Raw genomic sequence first — 7,159 nt, forward strand, 5'->3', positions numbered from 1 at the left:
AAGTCAAAAGGTAAACTATAAGCTGTGAGAAAATATTTGCTACTCATAAATGAGAAGTCTAATTACCATAGCAGACAAAAGACTAGTAAGTTATCAAAAATTTTAAATTTCAGTAGAAAAATGGACAAAGGCTGTATTAACGAATTCAAATGGCTAATAAATGCATAAAATCATGTTTAACTTCATCACTAAGAAATGCAAATCAAGCCAGGGTGGTGGTGCCTGCCTTTAGTTGGAGGTAGGCAGAGGCAGACAGATCTCTGTGAGTTCAAGGCCAGCCTGCTCTACATAGTGAGTTCCAGGCCAGCTGAGACTACAGGGAGACCCTATTTCAAAAACACCCAAAAAAAAGAAATGCAAATTAAATTCCATTTCTCTGACCAAGTTGGCAGAGAATTATATTGAGTGTTGATAAAGAACTGAGAACTTTTAAGTACCACTGAAGGAAATGTATATTGTTATAAAGGAAAGAAAAAAAATTTTTTGGAAGAATCTTAGAAAAATAATTAGCTGGGCAAGGTGGCCAAGGCCTTAATTCCCAGCATTAGGGAGGCAGAGGCAGATAGGTTTCAGAGTTCCAGGACAGCCTGATCTACATACTGAGTCCCTATTTAAAAACAAAAACAAACAAACAAAAAACCTAAAAACAGAAATTGGGGGTGGGTGTATTTTTGAGACAGGGTCTCCCTGTAGCCCCAGCTGGCCTGGAACTCACTTTGTAGACCAGGCTGAACTTGAACTCACAAAGATCCGCCTGCCTCTGCCTCATGAGTGTTGGGACTAAAGGTGTGTGGCCACCATGCCCAGCTAGAACTAGACATTATTAAGGGAATGTTTAATTGTGTGATATAGCCATACAACTGAGTCCTATGCCCACCATTAAAACAAATGGAGACTGGGGATTTAGCTCAGCAGTAGAGACTTACCTGGTTTAAATGAGGCCCTAGCTTAGGTTGCCAGCACTGAGAAAATTTTCTCCAGTTTTTTTTCCTTTTTATATATGTTTAAAAATGGGGGGATATATGCACACCTACATACATGTATATATTTTCACATATGTAGAAATATAGCTAAGTGAAAAAGTTGCAAATAGCTTCTATAGTGTGAACTTGCTTGCATATGAGTTAAAACATTCTTGAAAAATATACAGAACACCTAACAGCAGTTAACTTTAAGGAAGGAGACAGTGTAGAGTTCCATAACTTGGAATTTTACTTTTTATACATTTGCTACCTTGTTTCTTTTGGGGAAGGCAGTTGGTCTCATGTAACCCAGACTGTCCTCAAACTCTTAATCCTCCTGCCTTTACTTCCCAAATGCTAGAATTAAAGGCCTGAGTCACCAGGCTATATTTTAATTTGCTTAATGAGTATGTACTATTTATGTAAGGTTTTAAAATTGCATTTATTCATTTTGTGTATGTATGTATATGGATGGGAGCTTGTGCCACAGCACACATGTGGAGGTCAGAGGACAACTCGGGGAGTCCTCTCCTTCTACCATGTAGGGCTCAGGGATCGAACTCAGGTCACCAGGCTTGTCAGCGGGTACCTTTACTCACTGAGCCATCTTGCCTTCCTTTAGTTTATTAGTTTTAAGATATCATACCAGTTACACCAGAAAACAGTTTGATGCCTGTTTTAAGTTTTTTTTTCTTTTGAGGCAGGGTCTCATTATGTAGTGAAGGCTAGCCTTGAATTCATGGTGTGCCTCCTGTCTCTTTCTCCCAAGTGCTAAGATTATAGGCTGCCACCACACATCTTAGTTTGGCACTTTCTTACAACATATGACCAGCAGGCTTACTTCTGAGCATTTATCCTAGAAAATGAAAACGTGTTTACATGAAAACCTATATATAAATGTTCTTAGCAGCTTTATTTATGATGACCAAAGGTAATAAACAAACCTAATATCCCTCAAATTGTGAAATGGTTAAGCAAAGTATACATCCATACAATAGGATATTGCAGATATTACGAACGAATGAGAAAAGTATTGCGGTAAATTGTGGGTGGGGGCATGGTGGTGCACGCCTTTAATCCCAGCACTTGGGAGGCAGAGGCAGGCAGATATTTGTGAGTTCAAAGCCAGCCTGGTCTACACAGTGAGTTCTAGGACAGCTAGAAGAAGACCCTGTCTCAAAAAGAGAAAAAAAAAAAAAAAAAAAACCCACATTGGGTTAGTCACTTCTCTGTTCTAGAGAGATGGGTTAGCAGTTAAGAAGACTGACTTCTCTTACAGAGGACCCAACTTCAATTCCCAGGACCCACATGGTGGCTAACAACCATCTGTAACTCCAATTCCAGGGGATCTGACGTCCTCTTCTGACCTCCCCAGGCATCACACAACACAGGTGCACTTTACATACATTCAGGCAACACACTCATAAAATAAAAATAATCAAAAATTTTTTAAAGTATTGATTCATGGGGAAATTTTAATAATTCTCAAGGGTGTTATGCTTAAAATTAATAGAAAAGGCCCTTCTTGAAAACTTACACAGTAAGGGACCAGAAAGATGACTCAGCAAGTAAAGGTCCTTGCCACCAAACCTAGTGACCTAAGTTTCATCCCCAGAGCCCACATGTAGGAGAGAACTGGCTCCCACAATAAATAAATGCAAAAGTAATTAAGTTACACATTATGATCTTGTTATAGAATATCCTCAAACTGACAAAATAATAGTTCAGAATAGATGCATATTTGATACAAAATTAGGTTTGGGCAATGGAAGTGACTTAAGGGGTTACATGAAAGATATTCCTTGTTGTGATTGAACAGTTTTTATCCTGCATTTGTTGACCACTCAGATCTACACACATAGTAAAGTTTCAAAGAAGTACATACACACAAGTTCATGAAAACCGGTGAAATTCAAATGTGATCTGTAGTGAATTGACGATATTGTATCAATGTATCCTGTTATTACAGTTACTATTATCATTAAACAAAGCTGCATGAAGGGTATGTGAAGAATCCCTGTCCTGTGTTTTCAGGGTTTTGTGGATGCTAAACTATTTCTTTTTTGTGTGGTTTTTTTTTGGTCTTTTTGAGACAGGGTCTCTGTAGCCGCAGCTGGCCTGGAACTCACTGTGTAGACCAGGCTGGCCTTGAACTCACAAAGATCCACCTACCTCTGCCTCCCAAGTGCTGGGATTAAAGAGATGCACCACCATGCCCAGCCCAACTATTTCAATTTTTAATGTAATAAAACTATTCAGCCAGACATGCTGGTTGGTGTATGTATAATCTCAGCCACTCAGGAGCTTGAGGCAAGGGGATTGCTTGAGCCCAAGAGTTCAGTCCAGACTAAGCAACATATCAAGATCTGTCTCAAAAAAAAAATGTATACTGATAATAAAAGAAAAAAAAAAATCTCTGGCTTGTGAGATAATTGCCCCATTTCAAATTAATCCATCAGGCTAGAGAGATGACTCAGTGGTTAAGAGCACTGACTGCTTTTGCAGAGGACCCAGGTTCGATTCCCAACACCCACACAGCAGCTACCAACTGTCTGTAACTCCAGTTCCAGGGGATCTGACGCCTTCTTCTGACCTCCCCAGGCACCACATGACACGGGTGCACTTACACATATGCAGGAAATACACTAATACATATAAAAAATAAAAAATACAAATTTAAAAAATCAAATTAATTCATCAAGGGGCTGGAGAGATGACTCAGCAGTTAAGAGGACTGGTTTCTCTTGCAGAGGACCCAGGTAGGGTTCGCAACATCCACATAGTTACTAACAACCATCCATAGCTGCAGTTCCAGGGGATCTGACACCCTCTTCTGACCTCCGCAGGCATTGCATGACATGGGTGCACTTACACACATGCAGACAATACATTCATACACATAAAAGTAATTAAATGTTTTTTAAAAAAGTAAGATAGTTAATCTAATCAGTATTGGATTTGGTGCAAAAGAAACTGGATGTGGGACTGTTATTGTAGCTCCGATGAGAAGTGGGATGCATTGGATTAAGAGATACTGAGTCTTAGCTGTGCATGGTGGTGCATGTGTTAATCCCAGCACTTTTGAGGCAGAGACGAGGCAGAGACAGAAACGGGTGAATGTTTGTGAGTTCCAGACTAGCCTGGTCTGCATAGAGTTCCTGAACAGCTTGGGGGAGGGGGGGGAGATGAGAGAGGACAGGGAAGAGGGAGAGGGGAGAACAATGGAGTCTTTAGGACTGGGAAGATGGCTCACCTAGTGAAGGTGCATGCTGCCAACATTGAAGACCTGAGTTCAATCCCCACAGCCCCACACGATGGGAGATGACCAACTTCCACCAACTCCCAATTCACCTACACAAAATAAATGTTTAAAAAATTAAAGAGATAGAGTCTTTTGTATGAAGACATACCTTGAGTTCCATTTACTCATGTAGAGATGATTGTATGCTATTCAAAATAAAAAGAATCAGCAAATATAGTAATTTGGTATTTAAAATGACTTAAAGTGCCAGTTATTTGTATCGGACAAGGCTTATAGGTATGTCTATTTCCTGTTGATAGCACAGGTCAAAAGTCTAAGTTTTGCTGCATCAGACTCTTTTGGGGGGGGTCTCTCTGTAGCCTCAGCTGTCCTGGAACTCACTATGTAGACTAGGGTGGCCTTGAACTCACAGAGATCCACTTGTCTCTGCCTCCTGAGTGCTGGGATTAAAGTGCGCCACCACGCCCAGCTGCATCAGACTCTCAATCACATAAGTTCACACATGGGCAATGATAGGGGTCTTGGAAATTAAGTCATATATCTAAGTTCACAAAAAAACATAAATTTGAAATTCGATGTATTGATTTTAAAAAGATTTATTTTATGTATGTGTTTTGCCTGCATGTACATAAGTGCACCCATGAGTGCAATGCCTGAAGAGACCAGAAGAGGGTGTCAGATCACCTGGAACTGGAGTGGGATTTTTTTGTTTTTTTTGTTTTTGTTTTTGTTTTTGTTTTGTAGGTAAAAGAAAGGACTTTATTAATGAGATGGGTCAGGAGAGGGGATGCAATAGATCACAACTGCCAGTAGAGTCACACGACTCCAATTCAGGGAAGGACAACAAATAATTTAATCTAGAAATATCTTCCTCATCCTTCTTGTCCTTCAAGTCGCCCTCCTTCGCCTCTGATTTGGCATTGTTCTGCATGGCTTTGGCAAAGGCTTCCACATCGCCCTTGTTGGCGGCCTCCACAGCCTCTGCGGGAAGGCCGAACTGGCACATGAGGGGTCCAAGTTGTCCCGAGGCCAAGGCCCCACCGAACATACCCAGGGCCTGCTGGAATTGGGACGAGGTCAGCGTGTTCTACATATTGTCTGCAGTCTGGGGCAGAGATTCCCCAGAGGGCAGGTAGGGCAACAGGCACTCCTGGACGTCTGCATTGGCAAGGATGGGAGGCACGATCTCTGGTGTCAGCACACTGGCCAGATCCACTTGCTGGCAGCCTCCTGGCCCAGCAGGCACATTCATAGTGGCCAGGATGTTCTGGAGGTCACTCAGCTGGATGGGCTGGGTTGGGCTGGCTGCTGTGCTGGTTCCATTACCTGAGCTGGGTGCGGGACTTGGGCTGGTTGCTGAGGCAGCTGCTGGGGCAGAAGGGGCTGGGGTGGCGCGAGCAGAAGAGGTAGTAGAGGATGGGGTGACAGCTGCTCACTGGCTCCGGGAGCTGGACGAAGAGCTGCTTGCCGGAGGTCCAGTGCTCCCCAGCAAGCTGGCTAGACCTGGCCCAGTGAGGGCCCCAAGCCCACCCAGTCCTCCAAGGCCGGCTGGTACGATGAGCTGCATGAGCTGGCTGTGACTCGTGTTCCCCAGCAGGCTTTACAAGCCACCCTCACCGCCGAGTGCGGAAAGCTCATGGCGGCCACTTCCGCTTGCACCCAGCGCCCCAGACTTCAGGAGGTTGTTCAGACAGTCGCTGACTTCCCTGCAATGCTCCTCATCCTGGCCAGTCTTGGGCTTCTGCATCCAAAAGAAGAGCCGCTTGGACCCTGCCTTAAAGTTGAGCATGTAGACCCTCCCGCTAGGGCACCGAGGCACCCACTTGAACTCACAGTGATGAGGGAAATCAAACCCAGGTCCTCTTCAAGAATAGCCAATGCTCTCAACCACTGAGCCATCTCTTTAGCCCCCACTACCTTTTTTAAAGATTTATTTTTTGTGTAGAAGTGTTTTGCCTGTATGTATTGTACACCATGTGTGTGCAATGCCTGTGGAGACCAGAAGGGAGCATCATATCCTCTGGACCTGGAGTTACAGATGGTTGTGAGCTGCTATGTGGGTGTTGAGAACCAAACCTGGGTCCTTTGCAAGAGCAGAAATTGCTCTTAACCACTGAGTCATCTCTCCAGATCCTACTTTATTTTTATGTTTACTTAATTGTTCCTTTATTTATTCTCCAACTCTCAATTACATAATTTCTTATTCACTCACATTGCCTACAATCATGTTCCTCTAGCATAAGGGGGCATCTGGAATCACCTAGGGGACAGGCATCATAGTACACACCTGTAATCCATGCGCTTGAAAAGTGGAGGCAGGAGGATCAGGTGTTCAAGGCCAGCCTCTAAAACACAGCAAGTTTAGGCCAGGCATCGTGGTGCACGCCTTTAATCCCATCGTTTGAGGCAGAAGTAGATGGATCTCTGTGAGATCGAGGCCAGCCTGGTCTACACAGCGAGTTCCAAGCCACCAGTGTCTATAAGGAGATACTGTCTCAAGAACACCAAAAGAAAAAAAAATAGCAAGTTCAGGAACGCTGTCTTAAAAAATAAAAACAAAAAACCATCTAGGGGTCTTTCTAAAATGCAAATTTTGTTTCAAGGATTCTAGGACTTGAGATTCTGCATATTCAGCAAACTTGCAGGACACATCTAGGCTGCAGTCCAAAGTCCATGCTTTGAGAAGTGAGGAATTGAAAAACAAAGTACAAATTCTAAGTTTTCTACACCTTCCACCCTTATCCAGATCTCATCACTCCTCAGGGTGAACGCTGCTGGAGTAATATCACTGTAGTTCACTGTTCTATATCCAGTGCTGAGCACAGAGGCAGAAATAGAATAAGTACTGAAAAGATTGTTTGGAGACCGGGACTCCCTGTAGCCCCAGCTGGCCTGGAACGTACTATGTAGGCTAGCCTGGCCTGGATCTCATAGA

At 43.3% G+C, this 7,159-nt stretch overlaps 1 pseudogene; it reads right to left on the reverse strand.

Moving 5' to 3' along the window:
- Positions 1–4,999: 4,999 nt before the first annotated feature.
- On the reverse strand, positions 5,000–6,451 carry LOC103734885 (annotated as a pseudogene).
- Between the last annotated feature and the right edge of the window lie 708 nt (positions 6,452–7,159).

Source organism: Nannospalax galili, unplaced genomic scaffold (assembly GCF_000622305.1).
Source record: "Nannospalax galili isolate Female #2095 unplaced genomic scaffold, S.galili_v1.0 scaffold75, whole genome shotgun sequence".
NCBI classification, from domain to species: domain Eukaryota; kingdom Metazoa; phylum Chordata; class Mammalia; order Rodentia; family Spalacidae; genus Nannospalax; species Nannospalax galili.